The 22,722-nt window shown below is 28.6% G+C and overlaps 1 protein-coding gene across 9 annotated transcripts in view; it reads left to right on the forward strand.

Moving 5' to 3' along the window:
- LOC124432504 (SH3 and multiple ankyrin repeat domains protein 2-like) overlaps positions 1-22,722 on the forward strand; it is a 145,455-nt gene that overhangs the window by 32,329 nt on the left and 90,404 nt on the right. Inside the window, exon 1 of one of the 9 annotated variants that reach the window (XM_046981496.1) lies at positions 17,596-17,663. The exons of the other annotated variants lie outside the window; for them this stretch is intronic. The gene's annotated coding sequence lies outside the window, so the exon portion shown is untranslated. Of the gene's footprint in view, positions 1-17,595; positions 17,664-22,722 lie in introns of those variants that run through there. 9 annotated transcript variants of the gene reach the window in all.

Genomic DNA, 22,722 nt, shown 5'->3' on the forward strand with positions numbered 1-22,722 from the left:
TTCCTTAAACGGTTCACCATTCGTGTTTTCCTTTTATGGTTACATTCGAGATAGAGATAGAAAGAGAGAGAGAGAGAGAGAGAGAGAGAGAGAGAGAGAGAGAGAGAGAGAGAGAGAGAGAGAGAGAGAGAGAGAGAGAGAGTTAATGCTTATGGTTTATGCCTTGAAAAATATTATTGCTGGCGAAATTTTTTATACTACATGCACACACACACACACATATATATATATATACATATAAATACAATATATACATGAAAATCATACATATATACGTATGATTTCCATCGATTTAAAAATGAAAAAGAAAGTGACTCTCTACATTATCGACTGACCGGCTACATTCTCATATTTATTCGTTAGAATTTTCTACCATGATCGCCATCGTCATTAGAAACAATTCATACGAAATAGAAATAGGAGAAAGGTTGTAGTTTATTATTCGATAAAAAATTCACTTTCTACTTTTGCCTTTTTTTTTCTCTCTCTCTCTCTCTCTCTTTTAATAACAATTGACTTTAGAAATTCAATAATCTTTCAAAATCAATCTGTCCGATGACTTTTTGGGTTTATCTATTTCAATAAATTTTCAAATCCATCAGTCTAGTAATTTTTCGGAGTAATTACTCGCTCAGTAACTTTCGAGACACAATCATTCAAATAAATTTATGGATTCAATCGTTCAATAACTTTTTTTATATTCAACCGTTCAGTAACCTTCTGGATCCACACGTTCAATAACTTTTAGGTTTCACTCGCATAGTAATTTTTTTAACTCACCTTGTCAGTAATTTTTCGGGTCTACTCGTTCAGTTACTTTCTAGATCCAACCATCCAATAAGTTTTTGGATTCAACCGTTCAGTAGCTTTTTTATATTCAACCGTTCAGTAACCTTCTGGATCCACAGGCTCGATAACTTTCAGGATACACTCTGCCAGTAATTTTTCTGGTCCATCTGCTCAGTAACTTTTTGGATTCGTCCATTTAGTAAATTTTATGGACTTACCCGTTCAGTAACTTTCTTGATCCACCTGCCTAGTAATTTTTCGTAGCTAACCGCCTAGTAATTTCTCGTGCCTATCTTATACAATATATAATAATAAATTAAATATTACAAATACTAAGAATATATACATATATATATATATATATATATATATATATATATATATATATACATACATACACGTATATATATAGATATTTACGTACATGGGTTAGTACATACTACAATACATACTATAGTACATATTATAGTATATACTGAAGTATCTATTCGCATACCAGACCAAACTTACTGGCTATGCTTATTACTGGAGATTGCACGTTACCTCTCTCGTTACATCTTATATGGTTGTGCATGAATACTTTTACATATACATACATATCCATGCATATCTTTGTAAGATATATATATATACACACACACACGTGCACACACAGACACACACACACATACATACATATATATATATATATATATATATCACGTTGTCTCGGACCGTATATCGCTTAATGCCGCCTGCAAATCTAATTAGCCGTACTTTCGAATACTCTGCAACTCATGGGCACGTTTTCCCATGGTCCAGACACATATACTCTCTCTCTCTCTCTCTTTCATTTTTCCTTTTTTACGACTTAAAAAAATGAAAGAGAGAGAGAGAGGGGGGTGGGGTAGGGAGAGAATACACTTAACTGACTTTAAAACGTTTGAAAACTCGCTTCTATCGTCACGCTACTCGTTTACGTCTCACGTTTTTCTTTTAATCATCATCCAATTCGTGCGCTTAATAAACGAAAGACTTTCGAGAGAAACTCTTCTGTTGTTATTTTTACGCGCAATAATTTTGCCGATTTTTAATTAATTCATTGCGCTATAATGATATTTATCTCGTTGATAATTTTATTGTGAAACGAGAGATTCAAATAGACAGAGAGAGAGAGAGAGAGAGAGAGGGGGGAGGGAGACGGGAGTGGAGATTGTTGAGAAAACACATTGCGCTTATTTACTTTTGGATTTTTTAATTAGTGAAAATAAATCTGTGTATTATGTGTATGATTGTTAAGAAAAATTTTTTTTCTTTCTTTTTCTTTTTCCAATCAATTAACTTACAACGACGTTCTCTAACATGAAAATATTGATAGTAATCCTAACCTTTTTTTCTTTTTTTTCTTTTGTTTTCAAATAAATTTAAAAATGAATTCCCTCGATAGTATTAAATAAAAAAAAAAAAAAAAAAAAAAAAAAAAAAAAGAACAGAAAAAAAAGGATAGGAACAATAAAAAGAAATATAGAAGCAAGAAGAAAGCATAGAAATAATAAAAATAAAAGAATAAAAAAAGAAAAGAAATGGACGTGCAATGATCGACCGTGCATAGTGTTTTTGTAAAAAGGGCAATCGTTATACTTCACATGCCTAGGCTTTCCCTGTGAATATTTAACGCAGGCATGGTTTACGGTAGTAACGATTTTACGCTCATGTTCCAGTCCTTTTCTGTATTCATCACATTGCGTCCAGTCAATGAACCGTGATTCGATATTGGCTGCTAAGTGTAACTCGATAGTACGATCAACATGTCTCTCTCTCTCTCTCTCTCCCTCTCTCATTCTTTCTCCCTTTCTCTCTTTCTCATGATTGTGTAGTTTCTGTTACATAATATCGAGTTTGTGGTAGCTTTTAGTTGAAAAAAATCAAATGAAATTAATGAAATCAATGAAATCAATGAAATCTATGGAATTTATGAAATCTATGGAATTTATGAAATCCATGAAATTTATAAAATGAATGAAAATAATGAAATAAATGAATTAAATGAATGAAAATAATGAAATAAATGAATTAAATGAATGAATTAATGAATGAAATGAATGAATTAAATGAAATGAAATGAATGAATGAATGAATGAATGAAATGAAATGAATGAAATGAAAATAATGAAATAAATGAATTAAATGAATGAAAATAATGAAATAAATGAATGAAATGAATTAATGAAATGAAATGAAATGAAATGAAATGAATGAAATGAAAATAATGAAATAAATGAATTAAATGAATGAAAATAATGAAATAAATGAATGAAATGAATTAATGAAATGAATGAAATGAATGAAATGAATGAAATGAATGAAATGAATGAAATGAATGAAATGAATGAAATGAATGAAATGAATGAAATGAATGAAATGAATGAAATGAATGAAATGAATGAAATGAATGAAATGAATGAAATGAATGAAATGAATGAAATGAATGAAATGAATGAAATGAATGAAATGAATGAAATGAATGAAATGAATGAAATGAATGAAATGAATGAAATGAATGAAATGAATGAAATGAATGAAATGAATGAAATGAATGAAATGAATGAAATGAATGAAATGAATGAAATGAATGAAATGAATGAAATGAATGAAATGAATGAAATGAATGAAATGAATGAAATGAATGAAATGAATGAAATGAATGAAATGAATGAAATGAATGAAATGAATGAAATGAATGAAATGAATGAAATGAATGAAATGAATGAAATGAATGAAATGAATGAAATGAATGAAATGAATGAAATGAAATGAAATGAAATGAAATGAAATGAAATGAAATGAAATGAAATGAAATGAAATGAAATGAAATGAAATGAATGAAATGAAATGAATGAAATGACACGAAGTGAAATGAATGAAATGAAATGAATGAAATGAAACGGAATGAAATGAAATGAATGAAATGAAATTCGAATGTTAATATAAAGTGACGTTGAAAATTAATTCGAATTCAATAAAATTTATTTCACGCTTGTATTATATTAATTTCTAATGATTTTTTTTTTCCATTGCATTTTATTAATTAATTAATTAATTTATTTCTTTCCCGATTCTTTTTGTTCTAAACATTCCTCATTCTAACTGGGATGCTTAAAATTGCTTAAACATTGCTTGATATTAAAGTTTTAAATTTGCTTAACGTATCTCTAGAAATTTCTTGAGGTTCTTTTTAGAAGTAAAAAGAAAAAAAAAGAAAAAAAAGAATAAAAAAAAAGAAAAAATCCCTTAAAATTGCTTTCTCTTCTCTCCTCACCCTTTCACCCTCTCGCCCTTTCTCCTTCACGATATCGCGAAAACAACGTCAGCCGTTTTCTCTCTGTCTCGTAATTTTTTTTCCCTTCTCTTTTTTTTCCCCCCCTTCTCCTTCGTCTCCGTCCGTGTATTCTTCTTCTTCTTCTTATTATTTTATTTTTTTTAATTTATTTTTTGTTACTTGCACTCTCTCTCTCTCTCTCTCTCTCTCGGACGGTTGTAATTAAATTCTGTCTGCGTGGATTCTATGCTAGCTAGCACGTGCCTTTAAAATATCCTTCCGTTGTCCTTTTTTTTTTTTTTTATCTTAAAAATAAAAGAATAAAAAATATGATTGAAAGAATAATAAGAAAAAATGAAAAAGGAGGAGGAAAAAAAAAATAAAGAAAGAGGAAAAGAAAATGAAAACAAAGAGATATAAAAATCTCAACCTCGTAGTATTTCATTATAATAATATCTAATATATATATATATATATATATATTCTTTTTTTCCTTCTCTCTTCTACTCGTTCATTTTTAACAAAATTTGTCTTCTCTCTCTCTCTCTCTCTCTCTCTCTCTCTCTCTCTCTCTCTATCTATCTATCTATCTCTCTTTCTTCTTCATTTTTCATATTTCATTAAAAAAAAAAAGAAAAAAAAAAAAATCTCATTTTTTTTTCCATAATCTTTCTCGAGAGTGACGTCATCGTCATCAACGTGTTGGCCCACTTCGAAAGATCGAAAGACGAACATTAGAAAGAAAGAGAAAAAAAAAAACATGCTTGTTTTTTGTCATTCGACTTAGGGGGTGCCATTACGTTACAAAAACACCATAAATTATTTTCAATTAAATTTGAATCCAAATTATTGGTTTCATTTTTATATTGGTGTGATGTGCCGTAGTGGTATTTTCTATGTCGTTCCTTCTTCATCCGAAGATATATTTTGAAGTGAGATGATCTTCTTCCTCTTCTTCTTCTAATTCTTTTGAGGATCGATTGAAGATCGATGGATCGTGTTTCCAGATGGAAAATCATCAATGATGTTGTCTTTGATTATTTATTTATATCATTTAAAAAGTTTCTTTTCTTAAATTAAATTTATCCTTCATAATCAACGTTCATCATCGATATCGTTTGTCCTTTCCCTTCTTCTTCTTTTTTTTTTTCTTTTTTTTTTTCTTTTTTTTTTTTAATATTATAAAAATTTGAATTTATCATCATTTTTCTATACCATCAATGACGAGAATTGTTAGAACGAATTGGAATTAATTAGGATTAGAAATTTTTATTAGAACATTTCTTACATATATTTATATATATATATATTTTTTTATTAGATATAATAAAATCGGGCCTTCCGAATTTGAAAAAACAATTTTGTAAATTGTACTCTAATTCACTAAATTAAAAACATGGACCCAAATATTATTATTGTTATTATTATTATTATTATTATTATTATTATTATTATTATTATTATTATTAATTTTTTATGTTTATTAAATATTCATTATAACTTTATTTATCATAGATTATGAAATATATTTTATTATATTTGTTATTAATTTTGTTTATATATAAATATATATATATTTTTTTTTTTGGTTTTGTACAATTATATTATATAAACTTTACAAATATAATTTATTATTCTTATAATCGTAATATATTAAAATTTTATACAATATTTTATCGATCGAACAATACGTTAATTATATCGGTATAGCTGTAATTAATTATTATAATAAATGAATTAATTCCTTTGTCTAATTCAAATATATTTGAACATTAATCCAATTTTTATAATACCTAACGAAGAACATAATAAAATTTCTAATTAAAAAAAATATAAAACAATTTGTCAATATAATTTTTATAATAAATTTACGTTTATATTTTATTTCATTTTTTGATTTATTTATTTATTTATTCGATAATACAATTCAATTTTTATATGATAATGTCGACGAAAGAAAAAATATTTTTCTTTCCTTCTTTTTTTTTTTTTTTTATATAATAAAATTAATCCCATAATATTTTGTAAAATTAATTATTATAATTATTCTTTTTTTTTTCTTTTTTGTTTCGTTCTCGTTTATAATGAAAACAAAATTGTTTTGATGTAATAAGAAAGAGAGAGAGAGAGACAGAGAGAGACAGAGATAGAGATAGAAATATATATATATATATATACACGTTGATGAGACCACAGAAATTCCAAGGGACTATTACGCGAATTAGATTTCTTCTTTATCCGGTTGGCTTCCTACTCGGACATGGTGGTCATCGGATTTATGAGGTTCTTCGGAATATAGGACATAGGCAGTTGACCGTAAGATACATAGATTAAATCGTAAGAGCTGGACCAAAGAAGGATGCTGTGTGGTTATATACAGATGGCTCGGTAACTGATGATGAATCAAATACGGAAAATCTGATACTCGTATGAAATGCTTTTCAAGTGAATATTTTTCAAGAAGAAGAAAAAAAAAAAAAAAAGAAAAAAAAAATCAAGATCGAGCGATTAATTGATCGATCGAAAGTGAAATAACAAAAAAAAAAAAAAAAAGAAAAAAAAAAGAAAGAGAAGAGAGAAAAAGCAAAAAATAAGATAAAAATCTGCAATACCTATACAAATACTAACGTCACTATTATATATACTATACTATACTAATACATATGGTCGGTTAGGTAAAAAATTATTGGAATTATTAAATTTTCTTTTTTCTTCTTTTTTTCTTTTTTTTTTCTTTTTTTTTTTTTTTTTTTTTTTGAGAGAAACGAAATTTACGAAACTTCATTGCGGAATGATAAAATCAACGATTGATGGATTTGTTTATATAAATGTCGACAATAATAAAGAAACAATAGCAATAACAAGATCAATACCATAATCTATATCATATCAATAAAACGTTATTGTAATTGATAATTCATTGCGGTATAAAACTATGATCTATTGTTGTATTTAAAATTATAGTAAGACAATGGTAAACGAGTCAAATATCAATAGTAATATCAATAAAAATATCATACTTATATCAATCCAAATAAGAACAGTATTCGAATTATTCTTAATAAGATGAAACAATTTTTTTTTCATGGATTTATAAACATCAACGATCGACAATATCAATGAAAATAATAATCCAAAAAATGAGAAGAAAAAAGAAAAAAAAAAAAAAAAAGAAAAAAAATAGAATATATACCAATTATGCTGAAACAATACAGTGATTCCCCCGTCCCCCCCCCCAAAAAAAAAACAAAAAGGTAAGAAAGAAAGAAAACAAAAGACCAATAACGAGTTAAGAGATCCTCGATCAATAATACAAAAAGAAGATCGATGATACTTTGGTCAATCTTTGAGAAGTGAACGAAAGAGGAAGTAGACAAGGAGGAGGAGAAGCAGGAGGAGAAGGAGGAGGAGAAGGAGGAGGAGGAGGAGGAGGCGGAGGAGGAAGGAGATACCATAGAAAAGGGGTGGTATATAAAAGAGGGAGAGAAAGACTGGTTCGTCCTTGAGACTCTTACATTGGTTTCCCTCGATAAGAAACTTCTCTCTTTCTATTTCCCCTCCCGCCACCTCCTCCCTCCCTCTCTCTCTCTCTCTCTCTTTTTCTCTTCTTACATTTACCACTCTTGACTCGTAAAATCCCATATAGCGTGGGTCGTCGTCGTTGTCGTCGTCGTTGTCGTCGTCGTCGTCGTCGTCGTCGTCGTCGTTGGCGTCGTTGGCGTCTTTGGCGTCTCGTTCTCTATTCGATCTCGTACGCGTGCGTAGAACCTAGCGTGGGTAGTCCTTGCCCTTCCCCCCACCCCCTACACCCCCTCTCTTTCTCTCTCTCTCTCTCTCTCTCTCTCTCTTTCTTCCACAACCTCCGTCTACTCTCCCTCCTAACCCCTCATCCTCTCACCCCACTTCACTCTCTTTACCTTACTACAGTTCTGGTCGCTATAAATCCGCTCTTTCTTTCTCTGTCTGTTCGATTAACACGTACAGACTCTCTCTCTCTCTCTCTCTCTCTCTCTCTCTCTCTCTCTCTCTCTCTCTCTCTCTCTCTCTCTCTCTCTCTCGCTTTTTGTACTTTTTTTTTGGCCTATCTTTTCACTTATTTTTTTTTTGATCTCCTTCAGACCTATCAAGGACTAACTGATAAGGTACCTTTAATTTTATTCCTCACGCGTACAGGATTATCTTCTTACTTGGTTTGCGTTTCGTTATGCACCCTTCGTATAACATTGGCGCAGACTCGAATTTCTCCGTTTAGAATTTTAAGATCATTCTTTAAGATTAATGGTAATCCAAAAAAAAAAAAAAAAAAAAAAAGAAAAGAAAAGAAAAAAAAATGAGAAGGAAAAGAAAAGTGGAAAATTGAATCACACTGAGATAAAAGTTTTTGAAGGAATTAATTTTGTTTTAATATATTCATCGATGGCATTTAGAAATGGTATCATGATCAATCTAATTATTATTATTATTATTATTATTATTATTATTATTACTGCTGTTAACGGATAAATTTTTTCAATATATATTAGAACTTTGTATTATATTTTGATCGATGTTAAAAAAAAAAGAAAAGAAAGATAACATTTTTCTCTATAACTGTATCGATCTAATATCGAATAAAATTCATCGATCAAAATTACAGTGGAACATTTACATCATTACCGATAGTACGATGTAACAGTACGATCGATTTATCGAAAAGTATTCGATTTGTCGATCTTTTAATTTGTCCGTAAATCAAAGTAACGGATATGAAATTTCATTAAAAAGAAAAGAAAAGAAAGAAGCGAAAGAGAAAATAAAAAAAAAAAACAAAAAGAAAAAATTAGTACGATCTCAGGTACGTATCGTTTTAACGAGAGACCACGTATCACGATAATAAAAGAATCTAACGAAATGTAGAAAATCAATGATATTGATCTCGATAATAATTTATTTTAAATCGCGAAGAATTTATGATGGTGTTTTGAACGAACGAGTAGGACGAGTCGATTGAGATAATGAAAAAAAAAAAAAATAAAAAAAAAATAAAAAAAAATGAAAAAGAGAGAGAGAGAGAGAGAGAAGCAAACAAAAAGATGCAATTTTATATCTTTCTCTGGGTTATATCGTTATTTGTTATTGCCGCGCAGTCGAGCATGAGAGACGGTTATACCGAAGTGGCAAAGGAGGATTTAATAGCCCACTTCGGAGCACGCGACTAGAAAGCAACCGAGAAGCATTGAATCCCTTCTAACATAAATCGAACCTACCATCCTGCCATTGAACCTTATACGATATGCCCTTTTTATTTATTTATTTATATATTTATTTGTTTAGTTTCGTTCTTCGAAGCGTACGACTCCTTCTAGGGAATTTATTTTTTCTCACTTGTCGTCAATGTAACTCTATAAAATGACTTTTAGTATACATATAAAGTGTGACATTATATATATATATATATATATATATATATATATATATATGTATACAGGATAGCCACCTTAAAAGTTTCTAGATATTGGAAGCAAAAAGTTCCTAGATAATTTCGAAAAGTTAATTATTACTTTTTTTTTTTCATTACTCCTGAAAGTTTAAATCTGTAAAAGTTTTGAAAAAGGATGGACCAATAAATGGGTATGAATTTACACACACACACACACACACACACACACACACACACACACACATATATATATATATATATATATATATATAAGATAATAGGAAGAAGCTAACCTATAAATTATTTTTAACAGTCGCCGAAAGATTACTCAGGGAGAGAAAAAATATTTGTTTTCTTTTTAATACGATAATCACGTAATCTGTTGCAAGGAGATTCTTGAACGACAAAGAAGACGAAAAAAAAAGAAAGAAATAAAGAAAGAAAAAAGAAGAATTGTGTGCGTCGTGGTTTCGCCTCCTTCCTCCCCACTCCCCACTTCCACCCTCCCCACTACCTTCTATACACCGAATAGAAGTAAAACGTTTCACCTTGTCCTGGCTCAGTTAATGCTTGGAATAAGGCGAGCAGGTATTTGCGCTTTCGCACACACTTTCTTCGTTGACCCACTGAGAAGATAAGTGAATCGAGCGAGAGACCGAGACGACGAGATGCCACGAAAGGGAACGCGACGAAGAGAGAACGTTCCTCTGTATATATATATAAGGTCCGTTGTTATGTATTTATATATGTAATCCTTATTGTCTTTGACGGTATAATTCAATCAAACAAATCTTTTAGAACGATCTCTCTCTCTCTTTCTCTCTCTCTCTCTCTCTCTCTCTTTCTTTTTATAGTAAGACGTACTTGATGTATGAAAATGTTCCTTTTATGCATGTAAAAGTTAAGAACTTATTTGGATCCATTTGTAAGGATCAATAATAATTGAATTATATGAGAGAAAGATCTTTGAAAAACAAACAAAAAAAAAAAAAAAGAAATAAAAAGAAGCAATAAATATTTATAAAATTAACACTCGAAGAACATTTTTAAATGCCGCACCCTGTAGATAATTTACAATAAAAAAAATGGCGGGATGTTATAGGTTATGTTCGCAATTGATTTCAATGAATTAAATATTATAGAGTCGAATAGAGTCGATGAGTACGTGTATTTTAAATTGGAATGAATTTTGTTTGTTGGATTTTACATGTTAAAATGTTTCAATAGGTAAGGACTGGGGGTGGGGGATACATATATATACATATATATATATATAGAACGCCTACGTTTCGTCTTATATGTACGTCGGATAGACAGGGTGACGCATTTGTCAGCTGATTGAAAAATCATCGAAGATCATTCTCATGTAAGAACGAAGAAGGAAGAAAGGAAGGAGGGAAGGTGGGGTAGCCTAATTGCGTAAAGTGAAATTTTGCCCTGAGGTATTTATCATTTAAGTATGCACGTAAAGTGTAATACGTTTGTACGGTTATTACGTATGTGTACATCGTAATTTCACTTCTTTTTCTTTTTCTTTTTTTTCTATCTCCCCCTCCCCCTACCCGCTTACCCTTCCAAAAGAGAAAATCTGCTCCACGTGTTCGAGTAATAAAAAAAGAAAAAAAAAAAAAAAGGAAAAAATTCTAACCACACGCATTTGATATTTGATAGATTTGTCAGAATTGATCGCATCGGAATCATTTTTAATGATCGTGTTGAAATTGAAAGTAGGACGACCAACGGATTGGGTTGCTGTCTAATTTCTATGTAAATCTTTGATGTAAATGAGGCAACCCTTTTATGTAGCCCTCTACAAGACGATGTAACAGCATATTGGTACATGGCTCATTAACTATGGTTGGACTGATCTGTGTGTCTTGCTTGTATATATACGTGACTTGTTTTTAATCATTCCGCGGCATGGTTAAGGTTAAAAGAAATATTCATTTGGATCTTTTTAGTCACCCGTTAGATAATACCACTACCACCACTAACTACTACTACTACTACTACTACTACTAGTACTACTACACTGTCGTAAACGTGATTGTCATGTTCGTGGGTTACATAAAGGAAGAAAGGGACATGCTCTTGTATAATAATATGTGCCTGGCGCACGTGTCGGACCTTTTTCTTTTCTCTTTCTTCTTCTTCTTCTTCTTCTTTTTTTTCTTTTTCTTCTTCCTCTTCTTCCTCGTCTTTTTTTTTTTGCTTAAATTTCATTTTTTCTTCTTCTTCTTTCTTTCTTTTTAAATCTTTTTAAGCTTCTGCTTGGGCTTCAGACGTTTCAAAATGGACGGATGGGTGGAGTAGGGGTAGAAAGAGAGAGACAGAGAGAGAGAGTCATAAAAACAAAAAAAGAAGGAAGATTTCAAAAGCCATTTTTCAAGGACGATATATAAGGAAATAATTTAAGAAATAAAACTTTTACCTGGGGATTTTTTCTCTTTTTTTTTTTTTTTTTTTTTTTTTCTTTTGGAGAAATTCTTTCAGATAAAATCAAAGGATTAGGATTAGATAATAAAGATACTAAAAGATTTAAAAACAGCGTTTATTATTCAATGGTGTTTTCAATCATTCATTGTTCTTCCTAGCTGCGTAATTGGGAAGTTCTTTAGAGAAAGAGAGAGACGGAGAATCGATCGATCGCTATCATGGCTTATGACAACGACAGCGTCCTGTTTGAGGACCTTGGAATTCCGTGAATTCCTGTTGTATCGTTTGGCACACCCCTTACATAGACAAATAAATTTTTTTCCTTTTTTTTTTTTTTCTTTTTTTGATACTGCACTGCCTTGTCTATACCTTCACCAGCGCAAAATCCTGTAAAAGAATCGGTTGAATTTGATTTAGAAAAAAAAAAACTTCCCTAGAAAGTATTAAGATGTCTAAGAAAAAAAAAAAAAATGAGGAATCTCAATTGAAAGAAAAAAAAAAAAAATAAATAAATAAATAAATACCGTCCTTATCAAAAAGAAAAAGAAAATCTTGAAAAGTTTCTATGAAACAAGTTAACTAAAAAAGGAAAAAAAAATCATCAGGGATGTGTGGAAAAAATTTTTTACTCTTAAGAAAAAAAGAAAGGAAAGAAGAACTCAACGAATCTGTTAAAAAAATTTTGATTAAATCAACAACTTTTTCTTTTTTTTTTTTTTTTTTTTTTTTTAATTATTAAATAAATTTCTCATCTCCCTCGTTCTACGCCAATGTATCAGGTATGTACTCAGTCTAATTCAGTGCCCTGAGTACTAAATGTAATCACGTATCTTTTAATTTCTTAACATTAATTAAGAGATCCATTGGCATTTTTTATTTTTTCGGTATAGACACATAAGAGAGACAGAGGCAGAGACAGAGACAGAGACAGAGAGAGAGAGAGAGAGAGAGAGAGAGAGAGAGAGAGAGAGAGCACGTGCACGCGTGAAAGAGACAAAGTATCTTTTATAAATTATCTGCGCTTCGAGAGAATTTTTTTCTTTTTTTCTTTTTTTCTTTTTCATTTTCATATTTTTTTTTTTTTTTATTATTATTATTATTATTATTATTATTATTATTATTATTATTTTCATTTTATTTATATTTTTATTTTAATCATTGACGTCAATGGAACAATGGCGATCAATGTTACGGAAATAAACGGATGATACAAGATCGGATAACGGAGGTTACATTAGCCTAATAGGCTGTGTTAGGCCGCTTCTAGGTGATCTTACGATCTATGATAAAACTAGCTAGCTAGCTTAGCAAGCTCGCTCATTCAGAAGATAACACGTGGATCGTATGGATCATCGTTGATCAAGATCATAGCTGGGAATAGATAGTTCTTGTTTTCATTCGTGATCCTAAACCGGAACCGTAGTAATACGTATATATTTACATATCAGAGTCAATAGTAAATGCGTATCACTCTCTCTCTCTCTCTCTCTCTCTCTCTCTCTCTCACTCTGTGTGTATGTGTGTGTGCGTCTGCGTGTGTGTGTGTGATAAGATAAACAAGAATTGAATTGAAAATGAATTTGAAACGTAACTAAAGATTATATTAATTGGTATAAAAAATCGTACGAACAATTAATTTTGCAATTAATTGATAATTAATGTAACAATTAATATATTAACGTTCATTAATAAAACTATCGAAATTACGATATGATAAGTTCGATTTTGAATAATTAGGGACGAATTGGGATTGTACGATAGAATTGTGTATAACAGTGTTAACGTGATAAATATGATAAATATGATAAATATGATAAAGATAATAAATGATAAATGATAATAAATTAATGAAGCTTATCGATGTAGCTCGAATGATTTTAGGTAAATGCACGATTGAGATTGATTTTGGAATTGTTGAAGGGGGAGAAAAAAAAAGAGAAAGAAAAAAGGAATAAAAAATAAAAGATAATAGATAAAAATAAAAATAGTAAAGAATAATCGATCGCTGTTGTATTGTGATAATAGGATATTTGTGAAAGATTGTATAATAAACGATTAAAATTCTCATCGTTCGATAGAATCCTATTCCTATACGCGTTATTACGCATACATATATATACATATATATATATGTGTGTGTGTGTGTGTATGCATATATCGGAAGACAGATGCACAGGAGATAAGAGGAGCTCTCGTGAGTTGTATATATATATATATATATATATATATATATATATATATATATATATATATATATAACAAGATTCCCAACACTTTCACCGAATATTATATGTAACAACATTGCTAATTGCTTTCATGTATTAGATTTTATTTTTTTTTTTCAATTTTTCTCTCTATCTCTCTTTCTCTTTTGTTTTATTCCTTCCTTCTTTTTTTTTTTCTTTTTTCTTTTTAATTAATTAATCTTCCATCGTACTCCAAGGAACATTCTTGTCAATTAAAAAAGAAGAAAGTGTCGGAAATTATTAGCCATCTTAATTTGAACATTCTCATATTTTCTCTCTCTCTCTCTCTCTCTCTCTCTCTCTCTCTCTCTTTTATGAATTGTTCAATAAATTAGATTTTATTGAATTGTTTTGAATTTTCATCGAAAAAATCATTCAATTAGTTATTAAATATGATCATATGAATGTCGATCAATAATATTTTCAATATTATCAGATTTTGATTTTATGTTGGTGTTTTTTATTTTTCTTATTTTTTTTTTTCTTCTTTTTTTCTTTTTTTCTTTTCTTTTTTATGAGCGACAATTCAGACAATTACATTTAATAATCATTTTTCTTCGAAGAAATAAATAATAAAGAGGATAAGATGATAAAACGAATGAACGTTTGGTCGAAAAAGTTGCGAAAATTGTTATCGAGCACTCGTTTTCGAAATAGTTAGGGAATTTTTGGCAAGCCTTGAGATTTTTGGCCCGCTCTTCGTTGAAACTTTCATTGGCCAATTATATATCCCGCCCCCTCCCCTCCTCCTCTTCTTCCATCTCCCTTTTTACCCTGGTTTAATCGTCCAATTCATTTACCAATCTCAAAGGAAAACGAACGAACGAAAAAAATAAAAGGAAAATGAATTCAACGTGTACGATATAGTAGTAGATATATATATAAAAAAATAAAGATAAAAAAAAAACTTGATCTTTAAACGATCGAGAGATAACAAGGATGACCCAGTAAAATCGAACGAGTGCCTCTCTCTCTCTCTCTCTCTCTCTCTCTCTCTCTCTCTCTCCTTCTTTCACTCTGTCTGTCTGTCTCACTCTCTCTGTCTCTGTCTATATCTCTTTCTCTTTTTTTTCTTTCGCGTTGAAACATAACTATAATTATTCTCAAGAACATTGGATATTTGTCGACTGGACTCGATCAAATTTATTATTTATAATATTATTCATTATCGAATAAATTTTTATCGCAGTTGTTTCGTGTATGAAAAAGGAAAAAAAAAAAAGAAGAAAAAAAAAAAAATCAGCTGATTTCATTTGTGTATTTATATAATTCCAGTTCCTTTTTTTTCTCCATTTTTTTTTCTTTTTTTTTTTCTTTTTTTTTTTTGCTTTTTATACATCTCGTTATCGTAAAGTTCGAGGAAGGAGGAGTAAAAAGAGAAATGAAAAAATTTAACTTATTAACTATTTAATAATTTTATCGATCGATGAATTTGTTGAACAGAAGAAAAAAGATGAAGAAAGAAATTTTTCGAAATTTTTATTATTTATATATATATATATATATGTATATAAATAATGTATGTAATGTATGTAAATATAAAATAAAATTAATAATATAAAATTATTAAAATTAAAAATTATCGATTAATATTTATAATTTAATTATATTATATTTAATTACACACATACACACACATATATAAACATAATAAAATTAATAATATAAAATTATTAAAATTAATAATTATCGATTAATAAAATTGTTGAAAATTTTTTATCGCGATAAAATAAACATCATAAATCTTCGTGTGAGAAAGAGAAAGAGAAAGAGAAACGAGAGTACGAAAGAGTGATAGAGATAGAGAGAATATTACTAAATCTAAAATAAACCAACCACTCTCTCTCTCTCTCTCTCTCTCTCTCTCTCTCTCTCTCTCTCTCTCTCTCTCTCTCTCTCTCTACTTATCTATATCTACATCTCTCTATCTCTCTATCTATCTATCTATCTATCCATCCATCTATCTCTTTCTCTCTGAAAGATGCAAAAGAGAATACTCATCATACTCGACCTCTCTTGTATAAACACGGGAGGCTTACACCGTCACGATTATTTATTATCCTCTTTAACGAGATACTTTGCACAGATCGTTGAGCGAAACTTATGTTAGGACAAAAGTATCGATTTTGTATCGTGCTGGTAACTGATATAACATACATAAAAGAGGGGGATCATGTATATAAACGTTTGTTATAGGCTCGACGTAAAAAGGGAGTAAAAGATTAATAATAATAATAATAATAATAATATTAATAATAATAATAATGATGATGATGATGATGATGATGATAATTTAGAAAAGAAAAAAGAAAAGGAAAAAAGAAGAAGGTGATAGCAAAACCACCATTACAACCATCATTATCACCATTATCATCATTATCACCACCATTATCATCATTATCATCACCATAATACGTATGGTTAGCTGTCGAAATAAAGGAAAAAAAAAAAAAAAAAGAAAAAACAATCTTTATTCGATAGATCGAGATAACAAAATATATTATATTTGTAATCTCTCTCTCTCTCTCTCTCTCTCTCTGTTTTTTTTTTCTTTCCTTTTATTATTTCACTTTATATTTAATTCATAATCACATATAATTGTCATCGCGTAGTCACGATGAGAATTGAAACTTAATCGATAAAATGAAAACAATATTCGTATTATACATTTCTGATAATATAAATCGATTGATAAAGAGGGTGATCATTGTTTTTTTTTTTTTTTTTATAATATTTAAAAAAGAAAGAAAGAAAGAAAGAAAGGAAAAACAAAATAGTGAATCAGGAATTCGTCGTGATAAGGATTATCCACGTCTACCCTCACCCTTCCACCCTCCCTCTCTCTCTCTCTTTCTCTCTCTATTCTTTCAGAGATAGATTATTTGTCTTTCTAAGAGAGTGTCGAGAACGATTGACACGTATTGCTGACACGGACAATGTCGGTACCTTGAAAAATGTCAAGTGCATGCATGCACGGTGTGAGTCCAAGAGAGTTGGAGTCAAGTCGTTTATCTTCGTCTTTCTTATTCTCTCTCTCTCTCTCTCTCTCTCTCTCTTTCTTTCTTTCTCTCTTTATCTTACTCATCGATCGGCACCTTCTTAGAATTCTTAGGTGCACGCAAAAGCATCTCTCTCTCTCTCTCTCTCTCTCTCTCTCTCTCTCTTTGTATACCTTAACATAGAAAAGAGAGAGAGAGAGAGAGAGAAAGAGTACACAATAGTCTCCTGTCCTTCTTCTTCTCCTTCTACCAACAACTACCAACCACCACCAACCACCACCCACCACCTCCTCCTGCTTCTCCTCTTCAACAACCTCCTCCCCCTTCTCCAACCTCTTCCTCCTCATTCTCATCCTCCTTTAACCTTCTCCTTCTGCTTCTTCTTCTACTTCTTCTTCTTCTTCTTCTTTTTCTTCTTTTTCTTTTCATGTACGGATACCGCCTCGGTAAATGGTTCAAGGCCGATCGACTAACACGTAACTATTACTATAGCCTACTCTCTCTCTTCTCTCTCTCTCCTCTCTCTCTCTCTCTCTCTCTCTCTCTCTCTCTCTTTCTCTCTCTCTTTCTCTCTCTCTCTCTCTCTCTCTCTCTTTATCGATGTTAATTAAATACTTGAACGGTGCATGAGAGCATAACAACACGTCTGACGTAGTTCTACCTTATCTACCTATCTAAATATATATATATATATATATATATATATATGTATATATATATTTTATTTTCTTTTTATATATAATATATATCATATTGGTTATATTTATATATTTTCATTTACATATGTATTATATATACTATATCACATTTGTTATGTGTATGTATATATATATATATATATATATATATATATTTCTATTTTATTCTATATTTATTTATTATTTTTTTTTCTTTTTTTTTTTTTTTATTTTGGATCGCATCTATTATTTCATATCTTTTATCTTTTATTCATTTTTTTATTTTATTTTTTCGTTGTAGGTTTATATGTATACCTGTCTTTCATTAATTTTTTTTTATTGTATCCATATTTTTTGATTCTTTTTTTTTGTTATTTTTATTTTTTCTATATATATATATATATATATATATATTTTTTTTTTTTTCTTTTTTTTCATGTATATATATATCTCTATGTGTATCCATATTTTTCAATTTTACTTTATTTTATTTCTTTTATTTTTTTTTTTTTTTTTATTATCATACAATACCCCCTTTTTCATTTCTTTTTATTGGCACCATATATTCTCCAATTTTTTTTTTTTTGGATCACTATTACGTTTTTCCTTTTTTTTTCTTTTTTTTTTTTGTTCACAATTCATTTCATATAATATTAGTTGGTAACATTGTCGTTATCTTATTTTCTTTTTCTTTTCTTTTCTTTTTTTTTTTTTTTTGTTAATTTCTTTATAAGCTATTTTAGATTTGTATTGAATTAGAAATGATTGACAATTTAATTTCAATTAAATAATTATTTTATGTCAATTAAATACATATATAAATATAATTGTTATGAATATATAATTTCTTTAATTTTTCAAAATCCTTTTTTCATTTCTTTCAATCATATAAGAATATATTTCCTCATTTGTCTTTTATTTATATCATTTTATTTACATTTTATAAAGAAAGAAAAATATATATATATATATATATATATATATATATATACATACACACACATATATATTTTATTTTATTTATTTTTTGATTTCATTTTCATTGGATACAAATAATCTTTAAATATCGTTGCATGATCGTCGTAGTTAAAATGGCGTGTAATTTCTTAATCATAACTCAAAGTTATAAACAGAAGTATATATATACATTCTCCCTCCCATCCTCTTTGTATATGTGTGTCTATGTATATGTGTATGTATATGTGTGTATGTATACGTTTTACTTTCGAAGATCGTGCGTGACTGCAAACACGTAATACTTCAAATATAATAATGTTTTCTCGTACACCTTGTATATGTCTATCTACGTATCTGTATGTTTGTGTATGTGTGTGTACATAGAAAATAGTTTTGTTGTTATCACGAAACAATTATACGACATACGCCTTTTTATTTTTATGCTTTTTTTCCCTCCCTTCTCTCTCTCTCTCTCTCTCTCTCTCTCTTTCTCTCCTTGAGTTTATTTCTCTTTATCTTCTCAAAGCAAAATACTTCAGCTACATGTTGCGATACTAATCGTTACATAGATCCTTACGTGGATTGAGTGAATAAAATTTCGTAAAAAAAAAAAAAAAAAAAAAAAAAAATATCTTCCACATTTTACATGTATATTTATCCACTTTGTAATTTATTTACAAATAATTTTTGATAACAATCTTTTTTCTTTTCTTTCTTTTTTTTTTTTTTTCTTAGCTTTTGTCAATTATCCTTAATGATATTCATTATTTTCGTTATCTGAAAATAATCTTTTTTTCTTTTTTTTTTTTTTATATTTTTAATTTAAAACAAAATAAATAAATAAATTTCATCAATAATTCATTAATATATAATATAAATATAAAAAAAAAAATATATATATATATATGTATACAACATACACATACACAGACACACGAAGTCTGTGGATTTACGATTATTATAAAAGAAAAAAGAAAAAAAAAAAAAAAAAAGAAAAAGAAATATTTGAAGAAAGAAAAGAAAAGAAAGAAAAAAATTTGATAAGTAGATATATCTATCACAAAACGACCAATAAAATCGAGGTCGACCTAATCACAAGATCAGAATAGTTTAGATATTAGAACACACCATTCTTATTATTATTATCATCAGTATTATTATTATTGCACTTTACCATACTTAGATCGTAAACAACAATGGAGCTTCGAGTAAAGTGTTGTACCATCACCATCATCATTACCATCATGATCATGATGATCATGATCATGATCATGATCATGATCATGGTCATGGTCATCATATACACAGGAATACAAAACTTTTATATATAAATATATACATATATATATATATATATATATATATATATATATAAACGTTGAACACGTATATAAATTATATGGATTCACGATATGAAACATATCGGTTGATCTTTATATACCAGAATACATACATACGTAAATACATAAATACATACATATAGATTTCTAACATTATGGTATATAAAAAATAATATACCGAACGTTAACAAATCAATCATATTTAATGGTTCAATTATTGTGTTATCCTTGTGGATAATAACAAACGAAGTGGAAGGAGAGGTTAATTCTATTTAAAAAAAAAAAAAAAAGAAGAGAAATAAAAAGATTAAAAAAAAAAAAAAAGAAAAGAAAAGAAAAAAAATAAAAAAGAAAAAGGGGGGTCGGATGATGGGGTTAGGGGGGGGCGGAGCAGGGGGGATTTGGGGTTGGGAAGAGGGTGAGATATAAATATATATTGAAGGACGTGTTTTGTTAATATCGTCACGAATATATACGTATGTATGTATCTATGTATATATATATATATATATATATATATATATGTATGTATGTATTTATGTATATATGTATGTACAACAATGGAGGTTGATACTTTGTGCAGACGGCAGATGGTTAATCATTGTCGGTGGATGACCGTCGAAGGTCACGAAACGACCGCGTCGGTTGGATTATATTAAAGGTTACAACATGATTGCACCCTCGTACGGGACAAAAACGATTCGTATTATCGAAACCTTCATTGTGATCTATGTATCCCGATAAAGTATCATCGATTTAATATTTATATTTTTTTTTTGTGTGTGTGTTCTTTTTCCTTTTCTCTCTTCCTCTCTCTCTCTCTCTCTCTCTCTCTCTCTCTCTCGCTTTTATTTATTTTTTTTTTTTTTATATTTGTAATACTCAGTCCTCCCTCACAACCTCAGCCCTCCCACCCCTATCTCGTCACTATGAAATATAAATAAAAAAGGGAATATTCGGTAATTAAAGAATGCGTGTGTATATTAGTGTGTTCGTTTATATGTGTCTACGTTCATTATTATTAATAGGTACGAAATAATTATTTTTAATTTTTAAGGTATATAATAGATTTTAATTAAAAAGAATTATGAATGTAAAATTTTTTTATATAGAATTATGAATAGTGAATTTTTATATGAATGTAATATTTTATATGCAATATTATATTCACATGATCATTGATGTATTTATTATTATCGATTAAAATGAAATATTTATTTATAATTTAAGATATATATATATATATATATATATATATATATATATATAATATGTGTAAATATATATATTTTTTTTTGAGAATTATATACAGAGAATTAAAAAAAAAATATATATATATGTATATATATATATACATGTATATATTTTTTTAAATTCAAATAAAAATAATTTTAATAATAATAATAATAATAATAATAATAATAATAATAATAATAATAATAATTGAAGAAATGAATTTTTGAGATGGGGTGGTGTGCTGGGATTCGTTGAAGAAAAGGTTAAGCCCTTAAGATTCCGATTACATTTTTTCTTGTCTCTTTTTACTTTTTTTTTACTTATCTTTTTTTTTCTTTTTTTTTTAATTTCTTCTTTCCTTTTCTTTTTCTTTCTGTAATTTTTCGTTTCCTTTTTTCCGTCGTTTTTGCTTTCGTTCAAGAGCAACTCTAGTCGCTGCTCTTATTTTTATTTTAAATAAAAAAAAGAAAAAAATAATTTTCTAATTCTAATTTTTTTCTCTCTCTCTCTCTCTCTCTCTCTTTCTCTCTTTCTTTCTCTTTCTTTCTTACAATTCGATCCTAATGATCGTAACATCGAAAGATTGACATAATCGATGGTAAATCTTTTTCATCTTTTTTTCTTTCTTGCTCGTCCTTTTCTTTTTAGGATTTTTCTTTTCTTTTCTTTTTTTTTATTTCTTGTTTTGATTTTAAAAGGGCAAAAAATGGATGGATATTTCGAAAATGATTATTCGTGGACGATTTTCTGCACGATTTTTCGTCGAATCAAAACCCACGACGCCTGTGTGGTCTTCTTTCAGCACGCACGTATTCGGCGGACATTTTTTCTTTTTTTTTTGTTTTTTTGTTCATCTTTTCTTTTTTTCTTTTTCCTTTTTAAAGAAGGAAAGACAGAGACAGACAGACAAATAGAGAGAGAGAGAGAGACAGAGAGAGAGAGAGAGAAATTTCGTTGCTTCTCAACACGAAATATATTTTTATGGATAAAGAAGTAAAAAATTTATTTTTATTTATTTATTTATTCATTTATTTATTTATTTATTTATTTATAATATCATTGTTATGTTAAATTTAATAAACAAATGAAAGAAAATCTGATCGATAGATTTGATATTAATCGTTCGATTTATACGATTTTTAATTATATATTTTAATTATATATTTTATATATTTTAATTACATATTCTCTTTTATTTTTCTTCTTTGATGGAAATATTTTCTGAACGTTTATACTATAAGAAGAAAAAGAAAGAAAAAAAGAAAAGAAAAGAAAAAAAAAGAAAAAGAAAAGAAAAAAGACAGATAGAGAAACAAGCGTGGGAC

The sequence above is a fragment of the Vespa crabro genome, chromosome 25 (assembly GCF_910589235.1).
Source record: "Vespa crabro chromosome 25, iyVesCrab1.2, whole genome shotgun sequence".
Taxonomy (NCBI): Eukaryota; Metazoa; Arthropoda; class Insecta; order Hymenoptera; family Vespidae; genus Vespa; species Vespa crabro.